The sequence below is a fragment of the Rhinatrema bivittatum genome, chromosome 7 (assembly GCF_901001135.1).
Source record: "Rhinatrema bivittatum chromosome 7, aRhiBiv1.1, whole genome shotgun sequence".
NCBI classification, from domain to species: domain Eukaryota; kingdom Metazoa; phylum Chordata; class Amphibia; order Gymnophiona; family Rhinatrematidae; genus Rhinatrema; species Rhinatrema bivittatum.
Window position 1 is genome coordinate 164,372,836 of NC_042621.1, and position 19,719 is coordinate 164,392,554.

General features: G+C 46.9%; 1 protein-coding gene across 2 annotated transcripts in view; it reads right to left on the reverse strand.

Annotated features, from left to right (window-relative positions):
* RET (ret proto-oncogene) overlaps nt 1-19,719 on the reverse strand; it is a 324,186-nt gene that overhangs the window by 15,017 nt on the left and 289,450 nt on the right. The window lies entirely within an intron of this gene.

The window sequence follows — 19,719 nt, forward strand, 5'->3', positions numbered from 1 at the left end:
TCCTGGGTTCAAGCCCCTGGGTATAATCCCAGTAATTTTGTGTGTTTATATGGGATAAGCCCCTCAGGTAGCACCCAGTGTAGGCCTTAGTGAGATTAGCCTCCCCCCCCCCCCCCCCCCCAGGTCAGAGCCCCTGGGTAGAATACCAGTGTGCAAGGTCTGAACCTGTAACAACCTGTCTGCTGCTTTTGACACTGTTGAACTACCTACGCCTTGATATTCTGTCCTTACTTGGATTTTGGGACTCTGTCCTGTCTTGGTTCTCTTCTTACCTCTCCCATCACACTTTTAATGATTCCTCTGGTGGTTCCTCCTCTACTGCCATTCCACTATCAGTTCATGTGCTTCAGGGTTCTGTCCTGGATCCTCTTCTCATTGCACTATATACTAATTCCCTTGGTACTCTGATTTCCACATATGGCTTTCAATATCACTTTTATGCTGATGACTCCCAGATGTCCCTTTCTATACCAGAAATTTCACCAGAAATCTAGCCCTGGATCTCCACCTGTTTATCTGATATTGCTGCCTGGATGTCCTGCTGCCATCTTAAAATCAACATAGCAAATACAGAGCTCTTTATCTCCCCCCCCCCCTCCCCCCACCAAGCCTACCTCCTCTTATCCACTCTCTCAACTCCTCCCATTTAGATTACTGCAACCTGCTTCTCCCAGGTGTCCCAGCAAGCCATCTATCTCTACTGCTAACTGTCCTATATTCAGCTGTGTGACTTATCTTTCATCAAAGTCACTACACTCACATAACCTGGTCACTGCATTTGTTCACTATCCACTCCCACATACAGCTCAAGCTCCTATTTCTCACCTGAAAATGCCTTCACTTTGCAGCACCTCACTACCTCTCCTCTCTTATCTCTCTCTACACCCATCCTTGTGCACTCTGCTCATCAGACAAGTCACTCCTATTTTTTGAAGCTGCTTTTAAATCTTAGGCCTGATTATCTGCTTTTAACTGTTGCGGTCCCCACCGCTTCCCTTCTGCTAAGGCCCAGGCCCGCCTACCTCCGCTTCAGGGATCACCGCGTCCTGCCCGCTCCGGGCCCCGGGGGCTTCTCTCACTCCACGTGGCAGCCGCCATTACGTGCCTGTTTCTCGTCAGCCTCGCGCATGCGCGAGGACGTCCCTCTTGAGCGCTCAACTCCTGGAAGCCTGGCCCCACCCGCGCTGCTGACGTCACGCCCAAGTCCCGATATAACCGACACTCAAACTCTCTCTCATCGCCTTGCAACGAGGTTCACAACGCCATAGTTGTTCTTAGTTGCGTTCCTGGTGATCTTCACGTTGTCTGCTTCCGACCCCGGCTTGCTTCTGACTCCGCTTCTGCCTGCTGCCTGCCTCTGACTCCGGTTTGCCTCTGACTCCGCTTCTGCCTGCTGCCTGCCTCTGACTCCGGTTTGCCTCTGACTCCGCTTCTGCCTGCTGCCTGCCTCTGACTCCGGTTTGCCTCTGACTTCCGCTTCAGCCTGCAGCCAGCCACTGACCCCGGCTTGCTTCCGACTCCGCTTCAGCCTACAGCCTGCTACAGACTCCGGTTGCTACAGACTCTGCTTCAGCCTACAGCCTGCTTCAGACTCCGGTTTGCTACAGACTCCACAGCCGCCCACTGCCCTGCCTTCAGCCGTCCCTCGGCCTTGTGCAGCCGGTCCCCTGCCTTCCGGGTACCTTGGACTTCCTGCCCTATCTCAGCTTCTGGACTTTCTGTCTCACTTCGAAGTCCCGAGGACCCGAGACCCTATGGGCTTCTCCCGGGGGGTCCCTGGTTCCTGGGTGAACCCCTCTCACTTGTGGTTCCGCCTCCCGGCCTACTCTGCCTCCCTAGGTAGGTCGGCCCAAGGGTCCACTATCTATCCAGCAGTGTCCAACTGCAACAGTTTGCAAGGCCATGGACTCGGCGGAGGCCCCAGGCCTGCAGGCCATCCCGGGCATGGCACAATGCCTCCAGCAGCAACAACACTGTATCGACAAGCTTGCTGCTACCATGGAACAGCTGGTCTCCCGCCTGGAGGCTTCTCCTCCGGAACCGCCTCCAGCCCCTCCTCCGGCTCCAGCACCCAGCTCAGCCTCAGTGACTCAGCTGCCCACGCCGACCCGGTATGCCGGGAATATCAAGACATGCTGTGGCTTCTTGAATCAGTGCTACGTGCGTTTCGCTCTTCTGCCGGCGCAGTTCCCCTCAGACGCAGTCAAAGTAGCCTATATATTCTCGCTACTGGATGGTAAGGCTCTTGACTGGGCTTCGCCAATGTGGGAGCGTCAGGACCCCTTGTTACAGAATCTGCAGGAATTTGTCCTCAACTTTCGCCTTGCTTTTGATGGTCCTGCACGCCAGACCACCGCGGCCTCCGAGCTCTTGCACCTCAGGCAAGGGACGCGCTCGGTGGCCGATTACACCATAGACTTTCACACGCTAGCCATGGAAGTTGGCTGGCGGGATGATTGCCTTAGGGGAATCTTCCTGGAGGGGCTTGCCAGCCGCATCAAAGATGAGTTAGCAGGCCGGGACCTCCCGGAGGACTTAAATGACTTAATTGACATCGCTGGCAGGGTGGATCGCTGTCTTCAGCAGCGGGATAAGGAGACCCACTCATATCGTAAGACATCATCGCAGTCGTCCACTGCCACCAGAGCCCCGGCCCCTAGGGTCCTTTCAGCCTCTACCAACAATGGAGAACCCATGCAATTGGGTAGATCTCCACTAACGCCCGAAGAATGGAGGAGGCGCCACTCGTCTCTACTGCGGAGGCAAGGGGCACTTCCTCGCCAATTGCCCGTAACGTCCGGGAAACGACCGTGCCTAGGTTATACCGAGCAGCTACACCTAGGCTCTACAGGATCAGCTCCTCTATGTACCTTGCCAGTGACTCTCAAATACCCAGGTGGGGAACTCCAGATCCGGGCTTTCGTCGACTCTGGTGCGGAGGGGAATTTCATTGTGGCCGATCTGGTAAAACAGCTGTCTCTCCCCACGCAACGGATGGTTCCTCCGCTACGGATCTCCTCTATCCGGGGCACGCTGCTCCCGGGTACCATCACCTGCTCCACAGCCCCGTTGACGCTCCAGACAGGACTGCTCCATTCGGAAGAAATCTCCCTGCTAGTCTTGGAGCGAGTCGTGCACCCCCTGGTTCTTGGACTACCGTGGCTGCGACAGCATTCACCCATTTTTCAATTAGATAAGTTTCAGCTAATCCAATGGAGTCCCTTTTGCTTTGAACATTGTTTACGCCTTCCACGCCCAAAGAAAACCTTGCGCCTCTGCTCCTCCCTCCTGCTGCCCGAGCCATATCGAGACTTCACCAACGTCTTCTCCAAAGAAATGGCTGAGATACTACCTCAACACCGGCCTTTTCATTGCCCGATTGACCTGCTGCCGGGCACCATGCCTACCTGTGGCCGGGTGTATCCTTTGTCCTTGCCAGAGACTGCTGCCAAGTCCCAGTACGTGACTGAGAACCTTGCCAAAGGTTTCATCCGTCCCTCTCATTCGCCTGCCGGAGCCGGCTTCTTCTTTGTGGCCAAGAAGGACGGCTCCCTCCGTCCATGTATAGACTATCGTGGCTTGAATGCCATCATGAAGCGAGACCACTATCCGCTTCCCCTGATTCCTGAGCTTTTGGATCGCCTTCAGGGAGCACGCATCTTCACCAAGCTCGACCTCCGAGGGGCCTATAACCTTGTCCGTATTCGCCCCGGGGATGAGTGGAAGACAGCCTTTAATACCAGGGATGGGCATTACGAGTACCTAGTAATGCCCTTTGGACTCTGTAATGCCCCCGCCGTCTTCCAGAATCTCATGAACGAGGTCCTATGCGACATGCTCCACTCTCATGTGATTGTCTATCTTGATGATGTTCTCATCTTCTCCAAAGATCTGGATACTCACCGTCTCCACGTCACTCAGGTTCTGCAGGCCCTCCGAGACAACCACCTCTATGCCAAGCTGGAATAATGTGTTTTCGAAGCTGAGGCCCTGCCCTTCCTGGGGTACATCATCTCCTCCACAGGCTTCCGGATGGACCCCGAAAAGGTGTCTGCCATAACTAGATGGCCTCAACCCAAGGGACTCAAGGCCCTTCAGAGATTCTTGGGCTTCGCTAACTTTTATAGACACTTTATTCCACAGTACTCGCATCGAGTTGCTCCCCTTACCGCCATGACTCGCAAGGGAGCCGACGCCAAGAACTGGCCAGATGCTGCGGTTGCAGCCTTCACCGACCTAAAAGAGGCGTTTCTCACGGACACCTGTCTCCGCCATCCCGATCCAGCCAGACCTTTCATCGTTGAGGTCGACGCCTCTAGCATAGCCGTCGGGGCAGTCCTCAGTCAACACTCTGAGTCCGGACAACTTTTGCCATGTTCCTACTTCTCCAGGAAGTTCTTCCCTGCCGAGACAAATTATTCCATCGGTGACAAGGAGCTGTTGGCGATCAAACTCGCGTTTGAGGAATGGAGACAGTGGCTCGAGGGGGCCAGGCACACGACCACCGTATATACGGATCACAAGAACTTAGAGTTTTTGTCCCAGGCTCAACGATTGAACCCCTGCCAAGCCCGCTGGGCTCTGTTCTTTAGCCGCTTTGATTTTGTCTTACAGTACCGGCTGGTGGCTAAGAATCTCTGAGCTGATGCTCTCTCACGGACTTCCCTGTCCGAAGAGGACCAATAACCTCCACAGTACATTCTGGACCCTAGTAAAGTTCGCTTGTCCGCCCTGACGGTCCTCTCCCAAGATAGGACCGTGGTTCCCCGACGAGACCGTTTGAAGACACTACGCTGGGCTCATGACTCCCTCACTGGAGGACACGCAGGACGCGAGAGGACTTTGGAACTCCTTAACCACTTTTACTGGTGGCCCAACATGCGACAGGATGTTCGCATCTATGTGAGTTCCTGCCCCACCTGCGCTCGTCAAAAGCCCAGTCCAGGACCCCCGTGCAGTCTCCTACAGCCTCTGTCAGTTCCCACAGAGCCCTGGACCCATCTCACTACAGATTTTATGGTGGACTTACCTCCATCTCGCGGCCAAACGGTTATCTGGGTTACCGTCGACCGCTTCTCGAAGATGGTGCACCTTGTTCCGTTGACTAAGTTACCCTCTGCACCCGAACTAGCTCTCCTCTTCGCCCAGCATATTTTTAGGTTACACGGCCTCCCACAAGACATAGTGTCTGACCGCGGGCCCCAGTTTGTCGCACACTACTGGAGGGCCCTCTGCAAATGTTTCAAGGTGAAGCTCAGCTTTTCCACGGCTTTCCACCCACAAAGTAATGGACAGTCCAAAAGAATGAACCGGTCCCTGAAGACCTACCTTCGAGCCTTCACCAATGAAAAACAGGACAACTGGTCAGAACTACTGCCCTGGGCCGAGTTCGCCTATAACAATCAGGCTCATGCTGCCACCGGACTCTCACCATTCCAGCTAGTCTACGGGAAACAGCTGAGACCTCCGCTTCCCATTGCCACTCCCAGCGCCTCTCCAGCCGCCCAGTTAACGGCTCGTTAGCTACAGACCTTGTGGCAAAAAACCCAGAGCAAATTGACCCATTCAGCCTCTTCAGCCAAACAGGCGGCTGATCGCCACCGACGTCCGGCTCCTACCTATCAGCCGGGAGACCGAGTTTGGCTGAGCACTAAAAACATCCGTCTCCACCTCCCCTCACGAAGATTTGCACCCAGGTTCTGTGGGCCATTCCGGATCGCCGAGAGAGTGGGCTCTGTTTCTTATCAACTGAGGTTACCATCCTCACTTCGAGTCCACAATGTTTTCCACGTGTCCCTGCTAAAGCCGTAGTCCTCTCTTGCTTTCAGCGAAAACCTCCGGATCCTTCACCCACTTCCATTGACTATGATCCCATTTACCAAGTACGCGAGGTCCTGGATGTTCGCTTCTTCAACCGGAGGTGGGAGTATCTACTCGCATGGGAGGGTTGCAGTGATGAGGACAACACCTGGGAACCCAGCCTGCAACATCCTGGATAAATCCTTTTTGTAACAGTTCCACCGTGACCACCCGGAGAAACCCGGTCCTCTCAAGAGGGGCCTTAAAGGGGGGGGGGGGGGTACTGTTGCGGTCCCCACCGCTTCCCTTCTGCTAAGGTCCAGGCCCGCCTACCTCCGCTTCAGGGATCACCACGTCCTGCCCGCTCCGGGCCCCGGGGGCTTCTCTCACTCAATGTGGCGGCCGCCATTACGTGCCTGCTTCTCGTCAGCCTCGCGCGTGCGTGAGGACGTCCCTCTTGAGCGCTCAACTCCCGGAAGCCAGGCCCCGCCCACGCTGCTGACGTCACGCCCAAGTCCCGAAATAACCGGCGCTCAAACTCTCTCTTATCGCCTTGCAACGAGGTTCATAACGCCATAGTTGTTCTTAGTTGCGTTCCTGGTGATCTTCACATTGTCTGCTTCCGACCCCGGCTTGCTTCTGACTCCGCTTCTGCCTGCTGCCTGCCTCTGACTCCGGTTTGCCTCTGACTCCGCTTCTGCCTGCTGCCTGCCTCTGACTCCGGTTTGCCTCTGACTTCCGCTTCAGCCTGCAGCCAGCCACTGACCCCGGCCTGCTTCCGACTCCGCTTCAGCCTACAGCCTGCTACAGACTCCGGTTACTACAGACTCCGCTTCAGCCTACAGCCTGCTTCAGACTCTGGTTTGCTACAGACTCCGCAGCTGCCCGCTGCCCTGCCTTCAGCCATCCCTCGGCCCTGTGCAGCCGGTCCCCTGCCTTCCGGGTACCTTGGACTTCCTGCCCTATCTCAGCTTCTGGACTTTCTGTCTCACTTTGAAGTCCCGAGGACCCGAGACCCTACGGGCTTCTCCCGGGGGGTCCCTGGTTCCTGGGTGAACCCATCTGACCTGTGGCTCCGCCTCCCGGCCTACCCTGCCTCCCTAGGTAGGTCGGCCCAAGGGTCCACTATCTCTCCAGCAGTGTCCAACTGCAACATTAGCTTCATTAACCAACTTTATTTTCTATTTTAACCATTGTCTTGCTTTATGAAATGCCCCAAATCTCTTGTCTGTATGTTTGTCTTATTAGAATGTAAGCTCTTGAGCAATTGATGAGAATCACATGACTCAACATATCGAAGTTAGAAGCCAAGTCTAACAAACCAAAAAAATATTTAGTGCCAGAATCAAAATGGTGTAAGATGGTGTCTGAGCTAGACAATAGCAAAATCTCAGTACTGAGGGCAGCTCTGAACTCAAACTGAAAGTCATCTAAATACTTTTCATCTATAAAAAGAGCACATCTGCCTAAGAACAACCTTCTCAATGACTTTGCCAAGAAAGTTGTCTTTTTTGTGTGTTTGTACAACACTGCGTATGTCGTGTAGCACTATAAAAATGTTAATTTGTAGTAGTAGTAGTAGATGCATGTTCCCAAAGTTGACACATTACAACCACTAAACTTTAAATAAAATGCTCATGTCTGCCTTTGTTGTCTGGGCATTTTATTTTTCTAATTGCATTGGTCCCAGTCTCTCTTTTCCACTGTCCAACTTCTTTTCCAGGTTCTCTTTTCCATTTTCTATTAATTTTCTCTTCTTCACTTCCTCCCCTACATCTTTCATGATATTTCTCTCTCATCTGTTTTCTTCTAAGGTAAGATTGCTGATTTCGATATGGCCTTTTGTGAGAATCTCTCTTTTTTCTGACAGGACAAGGTGAATCCGGTCTTTTCTAACTGTCCTCAATTGCTGCCTGCAAATCTACTTATCCTTTTTCTGACAATTCCATGTGGGAAGCTTTTAAGAGTGTTTCCATATTTTAAATTGCTGAGATTGTAGCTAAAATGAATGACAGCCTCTGCTACATGAATTCATGTTTGCTGCTATGAAAGCCACGCAAGCCAATTTATATACATTTATTACTGATTTTGTTAATGCTTCAGATCAGAAGGCCATGTGCCTCTTCCACTCAAAACTGCTGAGGTACTTTCTATCTTTAAAAAAGACATTATGGATACTTTAGATCTCGCTAGTTTCTGGCCGATATCCTCTTTGCCTTTCTTGGCAAAGTCATTGAGAAGGTTGTTCTTAGGCAGATGTGTTCTTTTTATAGATAAAAAGAACTATTTAGATGACTTTCAGTTTGAGTTCAGAGCTGCCCTCAGTACTGAGATTTTGCTATTGTCTAGCTCAGACACCATCTTACACCATTTTGATTCTGTTGCGTTCGTGCCTATTCTCGCCCTTGCTCCACCCTCCCTACCTTTGTGGCGACTCCCTTCGGTTCTGTTGGACAGATGATGCCGTAGCTTCTCTGCCTCTGTGTCCCGGAGTCCCTGGGATGGCTTGACGCTACGGATCCACCATGTTCCTGATGATGTAAAGGTGCGTGTGCCCGCTCCCGACTTGTACCGGTCAGGGCGTGAACCTCGGGGGCGTCCCTCCCGTAGTGACGTCATCTGCTTCCAACATAAAAGGTCTTTGCTTGCAAATATGAATCGAGTTAGCAGGGAGGAATCTTTCTCCACTGCTCTGCCTCTACAAACTTACCTAGGGGTACCCGCTCTCTCTCTTCTTAATTTAGATACAGGACGGGATCCGGTACTCGCTCCATGAGGGCCAAGTTCCTGAAGACTCGGAAGACTCCTATTGCCTGGAAGCGATCGCAGACGTGAACACTGTGAGTTCTATTCAGATAGGAACCGGTACTCACTCGACAAGGGCCTACGCTCCTAATCACAAAGACTCCTTTCTGTCTAAGACGTTATCGCAGGTACGGAGATCGTGAGTTATTGCAAATTGTAGCTACGAACCGGTACTCGCTCCACGAGGGCCCATGTTCCTAAAACCCTTCACAAACTCTCTTCTTTCTCAGAAGATATCCCATACCTATATCTTATGGATTGCTATTACAGATTGCAGATAGGAACCGGTACTCGCTCCATGACGGCCTATGTTCCTCAACTCTCCTAAACTCTCTTCTATTCCAGAAGCCATCTCATACACAGTTATTGTGAGTTACTATCTCAGACTGTTTACAGGAACCAGTACTCGCCCGTGGCTCCTGTTCCTGAATACTGAAGACTCTCTGTTGCATAAGAGGACCTTTCAGACATCTACCATTGTGAGTGTATCATCCACTACTTGTTATGTATCCAGCATACCCTGTCTACTCACTACCTATAGTCTCTACAGCTCAGCAACTCAGAAATCGCTATTCCAGTATCTGAAGGACTTCAGCCCTGCCAAGCACATCAGCTCACTACTGAACTATCTGTGTTTGTCTCAATACTCCAGCCTAGCCGGTGGTTCCTCTCAGAATCTCCTCTTGGGGGCGCTGTCATCTACCATTGGCCCAGGGATTCACCATTTCTACTAAGTGTTCACGCCTTACACTAATAGAGCGGTATTATATCATCTACCACTCTGTGGGAGCCAACCCACATTAGTTCACTAATTCTGCCTACGGAGTATCATCACTGTTACTCCTTCTTCAAGGGAACAGATCCATAACAGATTGCTACTTCAGTTCCGAGATTATATTGAGTACTAACTCCCTAGCGGATCTGTCTCAGATTGCTCAACTCCAAAGCAGAATTACAACAGAGTGCTAACTCTTTCATTCTACAGTAACCAGTGCATACCAGGTTGCCAACTCTGCCCTCCTGGCAGGGTTAGCCATATCAGACTGCCAACTCCTCCCCTTGGAGGAGCTGGTCGATACAGACTGCTAACTCCACCCTCCTGGCAGGTTGAGCCATAACAGTTGCTAACTCCTCCTCCCAAAGGAGCTGGAACCTAATAGATTGCTAACTCCGCCCTCCTGAAGGGGTGAGCAATAACAGATTCTGGCACTAAATATTTTCTTGGTTTGTTAGACTTGGCTTCTAACTTCGATATGTTGAGTCATGTGATTCTCATCAATTGCCTGAAATCATTAGGTATTTCTTCAGTGGTGTATGCATGGTTTGTGTCTTTTTTTGTCTGATCAGTTTTAGAACAGGACAATGGGATACTGCTGTTCAACTTTTGCAGACCTACTTACTGGTGTTCTCCAGGGCTCAATCTTTCCATGATGTTATTTAACATTTCTTTGGCCAAGTTGTAGAACATTTTATACGTTAGGCATATTACAAATTGTATGCTGATGATGTCCAGTTTTTCTTTTCCCCATTGCAACATCTATTAATGTTTCATTGCAGAAAATTGCTCACTTTCTGTCATTAATGCTTGGCTGATTCAAGACAGGCTCGCTCTGAACTTACTGAAACCTAAGATTATCTTACTTTTGTGGCTTCCTATCGCTTATATCCTTAAAGCCCTGCCACTGAATGATCTGCAGATTCCTTTAATTAGCTAAGTGTGTAATTTAGGTATTCAGATAAAAACCTCAGTTTTTCTTCACCCACACATTAAAAATGTTACCATGAGTTCCTTTTTTAAGCTTCGCCTTTTGCGGAAATTCAAACCATCTCTTAATATAAGTGATTTTAAAACTGTTGTGCAATGTGCATGCACTTGTCACTTCTCCATTAGATTATTGCAGTTCTATATAGTTAGGACTTCTGCAATCTATTCTGAGAGCCCTTCATCTTCTTCTAAACTCAGCTGCGAGACTTGTGACTGGAGTTCCTCTGTGGGACCCATACTGTATAGGCTCCATTGGCTTCTAGTTCCATGGCAAATCCAGTTTAACATTTTAATGTTGGTTCATAAGGCAATTAACAGTCTGGCCCCTCCTTGCTTTAATCATGTTTTAAAAATGTATTGTGAATCACTTCACAAAAAAAGAGTAAAAAAAACAAGAATTCAAAGCCAAAAGATCAATGCATTCAAGGTATCATAGAATTTCTTCTACCCACATGGCAATTTTCGAATTAACTTTATTTTATAATGTGGATAAAGGCCATCATACTACTAGTCACAGGGTAATGAAATTTCAGCATCAAGCTGTAATCTTCAAACCTTATTTTGATAGCAACTTTATAAGTGCAACAATTTACTTTCATATCAGCATTTTCAGCCAGTTCATTTTAAAAAGCACTTACTGATTGTACAATTTTTGCACCTTTGATGGCTCTGCTCTGATACGTATGATTTTAAAGTAAAAGTGAAAGATATGGCAAGCAGATTTCTTAGAGAGAATATCATGTATGTTGTTCAAACAAGCCTATCACTGAGTCCTTTTTGCAAATTGGGATCTGTTATTACAATTCTGCTTCTTGTCAAACCTGTGTGTTGAGGCACATTTTGAAAGATTATTAGGAAATATGGGACCATCTTGGCAGAATGTCTTGCATTTAGGGAGTCACCTATGTTTGCTTTTTCTCGCGGGAATAATATTAAGCACACAATGATAAGGTCTGTGTTGTTAGAAATCTCTTCCACTGTACAACAGGAATCTCTATATCTATATTCCCCTTTGGCAGGTGCTTTATGTGTTCCTTAATTTGGGAAGAACCCAGTATATGTTTTATCAGGTTGGCATTTTGTCTCTAAACAACGTGACCTGTATGTACACACATGTGGTATATTTGATTGTTTGCCTGTGTATGATATTTTATGTGGGTAAAACATAACGTATGATTTGTACCAGACTCATCATTGAACAGAAGAGTTGCTTGAACACAAGGAAAATGGAAGCACCTCTTCTGGAACATTGTTTTGCAGTATAATAATAAGTTTGAAGACATTTGATAGACTGTACTCGCAGGTTCAAATTGATCACTAGGGAGGGGGCAAATTGTTCACATTGGTTGGTACAGTGTAAACAACACTGGATTTTTTTTTAATCTTCATACTGTGTTCCTCGTGCTTAACTGTGAAATTGAATGGAGTGAGTGGTTTTAGATGCTTCACCATCATATGATGTTTACTTTCAACAGCTGTTTTAATTTGTATTTGTGGAATCTAATTGATGTGGAAGATTGTTTTTATCTGATGAAAATTTAAAAACCTTTTGTTTTTGTCTTCTCGTGATTGTGAAATAAGATGGAGACCTGAAAATGTGGCAGCAATGGTTGGCAGCAGTTTGTGAAAGTTGTGCCCCTGAAACAATGTAAATGCAGAGCACAAAAAGTGATCACATTAAGCTTTCAATTAGTATGGACTGTGGCTCAGGCTGTCAATAGAGTGGACTGTCTGTGAAATGCTGGGAAGGAAAAGTAGTGTTTCTTTTTATGTACATTTAGAAAAAGATAAAAATGAAAAAAATGCTAGATTAATGTGCAAACCATTGATGTTTTCAATACAGTATTGCGAACCTATGATTATACAGTTGCTAGCAAAATAAGGCTTGAAGGGGAATTAGATTAAGATGACAGCCAACACAGGGAACGGATATGAAGACATTAGGGGAAAAGCACAGGACTGCTTCTACAGCCAATTCCAAAAGCAAAGCCCATTCAAGCAGCATTGTCTGAATTATCATGAAGGCTGCTCACCCCATAAAAATGTTGCTAGCAATAATTTTGCTATGAGTATGAAAGTTACTTGTTTTTTTATTGTAAATATTACTACCTTTAACATAAGGCTTGGGAGTCAATGGCACGGAGTGACAATTACTACCCTTACCAGAAACATGTGGGTAACCTGCATGGAGCAGCAGTTACTATAATGTTGGACACTCTGGATGGACCATTTGGTCTTTTTCTGCTGACATTACCATCTATGTTAGTATGTTAGCTTGATGCTTAAATTTCATTAGCCTGTAACTTGCATGATGCTCCTTATCTACATTATATAGTAAAGTGCATTTGAAAATCTCCATAAGTGTGTAGGAGAAATTCTATGATATCTTCAACGTTTTAGATTGTTGGTTAAAAATGTATTGCCCATGTCGGTTGCTCTTATTGGAAACTACTATTCCTTCTTTTAAGCTTATTAGGCTTTATGAGTCAAGTGAACATATGTTCAGTGTTGCAGATCCAACCCTCTGGAATGAACTTCCCAAGGAATTGATGAATGAAACATCCTTTGGACAATTTAGGAAGCAACTTAAAACTCATTTATTTATTCAGGTTTTTATTGATCAAACTTGTTAACAGCATTACTGATTTTTTTAGGGTCTTCATTTAGTCGGGATATCTGGCAGTGACAATCAGCTTACCAAGGTGGTTTCTCCATAGAGCAATATACTTATCTGATGTTGAATTTCTCTATAGCATGTTAGGACTGGCCTCAGAAGGATAATGTCAGCTGGCTGTTTCTATGTCTTTCTCATTTTTCAGCTTTTGTTTTGTGTGTTATGCCTATCACAGTGCTCAAACTGTTTTATGTTTGTATTATTTTATATATTTTTATTTAATTTATGATTGTAACTATGTAATCTGCCTAGAGTTGGCAATAATGTGGATGATAAATATTTAAAATAAATAAATGTTTCCTTTTTTGCATTTATTCATTCATAGCTGAATTTCACTCCTTCTTCCCCTCTCATTCTCCAATCTCCCTCTTTTGACCTCTCGCCAGCTTTCCTTTTCTCTCTCCTTTCTCAGCTAATCTCCCCACTCCCACCTCCTCCCCAGTTCTTCCATTCTCCCCTCTATTCTCACCCCTATCTCAGCCTATTCCCAATTTCTTCAACCAACTCCCCATTCCCCCTGTTTCTACCCTCTAATCTCACCCCTTCCCCAGCACTCAACAACTGTTCTCCGCTTCACATTCCCCCACGAGCCCCAATTCCTCGTTTCTCCCCCTCCTGCTTCCAGACTGTTTCCTCTCTCTCTCTTATCCCCATCCCTAGCCTCTCATTTGTCCTCTTTCACCTCCTCCCCAGTACCATTTCTTCCACCCTGACTCACCCAGTTGACAGACCCATTCTTTTCCTGTTTCTCATCCCTCCCCATCCTTTTCCATTGTCTCGCACCTATTTGCCAGCTCTCCAGGTCATTCACATCATATCTTGTCCCTTTCCCACTGTCTATTCCCCATCTCGTTCCTCCCAACTCATCTAAATACACCCTTACTCATATTCCCACTCAATTTGCTGAGTCCCTGCTATCCCCCCAATCCCTGCTCAATCTCTAAATCCTCACTTTCCGCCCATCCAATCTCTGAGTCCCTGCATTCATCCTAATCCCCAAATCCCTGCTCTTGCACTCCATTCTGACACAGTCTCTGAATGCCTGCTATTCCCAGCCAACTCATGTCCCCCATTCAGTCTGGGAATCCCCACTCTCTTCTCCCCCTACTTACCAATCTAAATGTCCCTGCTGTCTCCTCCCTACCTGTCCACCCACATTCATCCACCCATCCCTGGGTCCTCTGCTCAGTCTAGGAGTTCCCGCTCTTCTCCCCCCTCCCCATGAATCTGGGTGCTCCTGCTGTCTCCTCCCTGTCTGCCTATCCACCTTCACCCATCCCTGAGCCGTCTGGGAGCAGACCTGGTAACTTTGTGGATTTGGCCCAAAAACCCAGGAATTCCAAGGGAATTGCTTGGTCTCCAGGCTAACACTGAAAAACTCCAGATGTGGTAGTAGGAGCAGGTCCCAGAAGAAAGAGTCAGCAGGGTGCATGGATGGACAGGGTAGAGAAGGTGTCTGGCTATCGCAGATGAAAAAGAGAGGCAGCATCAGGCCTGCACCAGGGAAGGAAGGAGGAGGAATTCTGTCAGCCGTCCAGCTGGAAGAAGGAAGAGCCTTGGCCCCATGCAACACAAAGGAGGAGGAGGGAGCCTGGTCTCACAGCAGCAGCAGCAGGAAGTAAGAAAGTCATTGGGTCAGAAAGAGGAGGAGCTTGGGCCCCCACGGTAGTAGGGAGGAGGAGATTATTCATATCGCAGGCCTGGAGGAGTCGGGGCTGCCTCTGGTGGGTGCTAGATAATGAGTGTGTGGATGGGAATGGTTGTGAAACAGAGAGACGTGAGTGTGTGTGTGGGGGCATGCATGTGAATTTGTATGTGTGTGGAAGAGGGCAAAAAGTGAATGAGAGAGTGTATGTGGGGGAGAATGAGAGGGGTGTGACGTTGAGAATGAGCATGTATGTGTGTGAGAGTATGAGAGTGAATATTTGAGTGTGTATGTTTGTGTGTGTGTAAAAGAGAAAGTCTGTGCACATGCTGCTGTTGCCATCACCCCTCCCCCCCCCCCCCCCCCCCCGCCTAATCCATGTCAGTCTCAGGATGGGTGGAAATCAAAAGTTCCCAGATACATCTGAGAGTCCCTGCTCTTCTCTCCCTACCACTAATCTGGGTGTGTCTACTGTCCCCTCCATGCTTGCCCACCCATCTCTAAGTCCCCCACCCAATCTGGGAGTCCCTGCTGTCTCCTCCTCCCACACAACTCACCTCCCCCAAATCAGTGTTCCAACAGAGGATTTCTCAGAACAATAAGCTTTCTTCTGCTCCTTGCCCTAGCCTGCCTTTCTCCCACTCACTCCCCAGTCCATGTCCTGGCTGCTGCTTGTAAACACATGCTTCTTCCTGTGGTACACCTCTCTTCCTCACTTTCTTTCATGCCTTCATGGTGACTACAGCTGCTGTTTGAACGATGCAGTGCTCTCTATGGGGGCCCCACACATCATTGCTGTATGAACTGCAGAAGCGGGAGAGGAAGTTGAAAAGAACCAGTGTGTTGCAGGAAGAAGCTCAGATTTACAAGCGCCAGCCAGGACAAGTACTGGGAGAGAACAGAAACAGGAGGAGTTTATCACTCCAGGAGAGGGAAGCTGGAATTTGGAGCACCTCCCAACAGACTTGGGGCACGGGCCCCATGCATCCGCAGATAACAATACTCTTGGGTCCTACTCAGCAATCAGCATATAGAGAGAAAGCTGAAGGACTCCTATGGCCTGATCCAGTGTGACAGATGCTAGGGAGAAATGATGGGAGTGAGGTCAATCTTTCACTAAAGAGCTGCCAAGTTATCCAGTTCCAGGAGGGAGACTTTTTGGCCAGTCCTGGTTTTGAACTTACATCCCAATGTGTGTTGATATTTATTGTCCCTGATTCTACCCATTGAAATCAGTGCTACAGGTCCCATAATGTATCAGGAAAGGGCTGTCAGGAATACAGGACTATCCTAAAATCTCCTCCTGGAAAGAGGTAACCTGGAAGCTCTGCTTTATTTATTCACACATGTCTACTAAGGAGATTCTTTGAAAGCTGAGTATTATGTGACTCATGAATATGGCTCCGTTGCATCTGCTTGTCAGCAGAGAAAGCTAAGTCATATATATTTTTATGTGCAAACTTCAATCAAATTTCCAGTCCTGTTTTCCAAGAAATGAGTGAATCAACATGGTTTGTCCCAGATTTTGGTTTGGGAGGGAAGGGAAAATGACAGCTCACCAATTTTATGTTCTAAAGAAATGCTGAACATTTTATCTTAGCTAAGTAGTACAATATTAAGTAAGAGGATAATGACTTTAATTTTATACTGCAAAGGTCTGTTATAAAAGAACTTTCTTATATGGAAGGGCCATTGTACAGAAAGTCCGCTGACTTAGACATGATTGGTTCGTGAAAACTACATCTTTTTAAAACTTTGTATTTATAATTTCCAATTATGCAAGCATACACTTGAAACAGAAATAGAACACATATCTTCAATACAAATAAACAAGAAAACAATGTACATCTTCCGTTAGCCCACAAATAAGGGGAGGGGGGATGTTGCCATTGAGGGTATGCAACAGAGAAATGGCAGAGGCAAAATTACATATACAAGCCAGAACCCATGTTAAATTAAACACCCAAATTGACAGCATTTCACTGGTATCTACATTCCTTCCTCCCACCAATTGTTTAGAATCCCGAAAAAATGAAGCTGTGAGGGTTCATAAAAAAAGGTATAGGCAGCTTGTTGAAATCGAACAAAGCACTTCAAGGCAAGCGAATCGCAAAAAAAATATGCCTAGCAGTAATACCTCCTGGCACATTTCCAAAAATGTTTCCGTCGCTCTTGTGTTTAGTTTTACAAACATTAGGATATATCTTCATTTGAACACCCAAAAAAACCAGCACCCTCATTATGAAAATATAGTAGCAAAATAGAGTCCCTGTCCTGTCCTGTCAAACACAAATGAGACCAAAAGTGAGGCTCTAGATATTTCCTCCTCCCCCGTTCCTTCCAAAAATGATGTTAGATTCAAGGAGTTCAAAACAGGTTCACCAGAAAGAAGATCAGTGCCTTGTGACAACCTCCCAGTAGGCAAATACATTTTATTAACCGGAGGAACAGCATTTTCAGGCATTTTGAGCACCTCAGTCAAATGATGTTTAAACAAAATCAAGAGGAAACACAGTACACATCTGAAAACTACATCTTAATTTGAAATATTCTAACTCAAAATGAATTGTCCCATAAAAGCAATGTTATAAATGGGAGATTGACTCCAGACTCATAGCCTATTTTGACTAAAGTAATCCAAAATTTAGTAATAGAAGGGGTTATTTTCCAAAGCGATCGCATGCGAAAAGTCCCTTTTCGCGTGCGATTACTAAACGGGGGCGGCGTCAAGACCGGAACAGGAGGGGTTGGGGCAGCAACGGGGAGGACGCCGCAAAGACATCGTGGACAGCGAAAAGGTAAGAACCCTTTTCGCTGCCCAATTCGCGCCCAATAGCACCACCTTTTATGATGGCGCTATTGGGTGTGAAAGCCGACCCCCCGCTTCGCCCCCCCCCCTCGCCCCCATTAGCACGCGATTCAGGGAGCCCTGTGACATAAGAAAATCTAGCCCAAAGTCCTCTAAAAAGCATAGGCACTTGTTAGTTAATGTATTAAAGGTGAATTTTCAAATCTTGCATGTGTAAAAATTAGCATTTGTGTGCATAAAATAGCATACCAATGAAATAAATCACTGGTCTACTGGTCATATATTTCAAAAATTATTACAATTTGTATTATCTATTATTTATTTATTATTATTCTTTATTTATTTATTTACTTTGTAGGGCCGATACTGAATCAGCTTCTCAAATTGAAAAGCCACTCTTGGTTTAAAGTCCACTTTACTTTTTTAATGTATTAATAACTAAAAAACTTCTTTTGAAAACTTTTATACCAGTCTCATACGAGGTGAATACCCCAAAGTCAGATTTATTTCATCTCAAAGTGAGCAAATCCAAAGCAAATAGTACTTATCTTGCCAGACATAAACCCCTATTTTAAAAAACGCAACATACTCTCACCAATCAGGGTCCATGAGCAAATGTACATGTGTAAAAAAAGGGGTGGACCAGGGGCGTTCTGGGGAGGGGCCAACATTAATGCAAGTAAATTCCTATTTTGCAACCTGCCAAACGGGCCGATTCAGTAAAGTCCGCAGGAGAGCGGACGAACGCCCACTCTCCCGGCGCGCGCACAGGCCACTCGCCTGTGTGCGCGATTCTGTATTTAAATTAGGTGGTGCGGTAGAAATGGGCAAAAGGAGGTGCTAGGGACACTAGCGCATCCCTAGCGCCTCCTTTTGACCCGGAGCGGCGGCTGTCAGCGGGTTTGACAGCTGACACTCAATTTTGCCGGCGTCGGTTCTCGAGCCCGCTGACAACCACGGGCTCGGAAACTGGACGCCGGCAAAATTGAGTGCCCGGTTTTTGGCCCGACAGCCGCAGGCCCATTTAAAATTGTTTTTCTTTTTTTTTTCTTTTTTACCTTTTGGGACCTCCGACTTAATATCGCCATGATAGTAAGTCGGAGGGTGCACAGAAAAGCAGTTTTTACTGCTTTTCTGTGCACTTTCCCGGTGCCGGCAGAAACTAGCGCCTACCTTTGGGTAGGCGCTAATTTCTGAAAGCAAAAATGTGCGGCTTGGCTGCACATTTTACTTTCTCTATCGCGCAGGGATACCTAATAGGGCCATCAACATGCATTTGCATGTTGAGGGCCCTATTAGGTGCCTCGGGTTGGACGCACGTTTTCCGCCCCTTACTGAATAAGGGGTAAGGGAAAACGCGTGTCCAAGGGCAGGTTAACAGTGCGCTCCATCGGAGCGCACTGTACTGTATCGGCCTGAAAGTGATGTGTGTAAGTCTTTTACTTGCATATGTTTACTCCTGATCAATATCAAGAGTAAATGATTGTAAACATCTTAAAAGTGAAAACAATGACTGAGTAGGGTTCTGGGTGAAATGGGGGGACTTCAGGCTGAAGAGCCAGGAAGGTCTTCATGAGCTGCAGATGGACTGGGCAAACTGGTAGAATAATTAGTAAACCTGGTTAATTCATTGCCTCACCCGCTATAAAATCCCCTGACTTGCGTGTACAAAAGCTGACTTACCAGGGATAAAAGCATCTAATTAACAGAAATAAAACTATTTGTATATCCTTTTAAAATTTGAAGTATAAATATGCGAGTATGTCATTTGCACACACCTATCTGCCTAAGTTCCAACTTATCTTGCTAAGTAGCACCTTTTCCATTAATTAGACAAATTTGAACTTATCCAGATAAGTAGCAGCATTTATCCAGCTATATTCTCATTTACCCCGCTAAGTAGCAGCAGGCGCTACTTAGTCAGATAAGTCTGAAAAGTGCTACTTGCCTAGCTAATCAGCGCTTTTCGGATTTATCTGGATAAGTGCTGCTATTTACCAGGATAAATCAGCATTTCTCCTGAAGTCCAAACTTGCGTGGCTCATGGTTTTTACATGTGTGAGCATTTGTATGCACATTCATACATATATTTTATAACCTCAGCATATCCTTTCTGCACAGCTTATAAAATACAGTAGCAACTTTGCATGCACCAAAATATAAACATAAATGGGTGCACGTGAGCAGTTTTGAAAGTAACCCTTTAAATTTTTTAATGTATG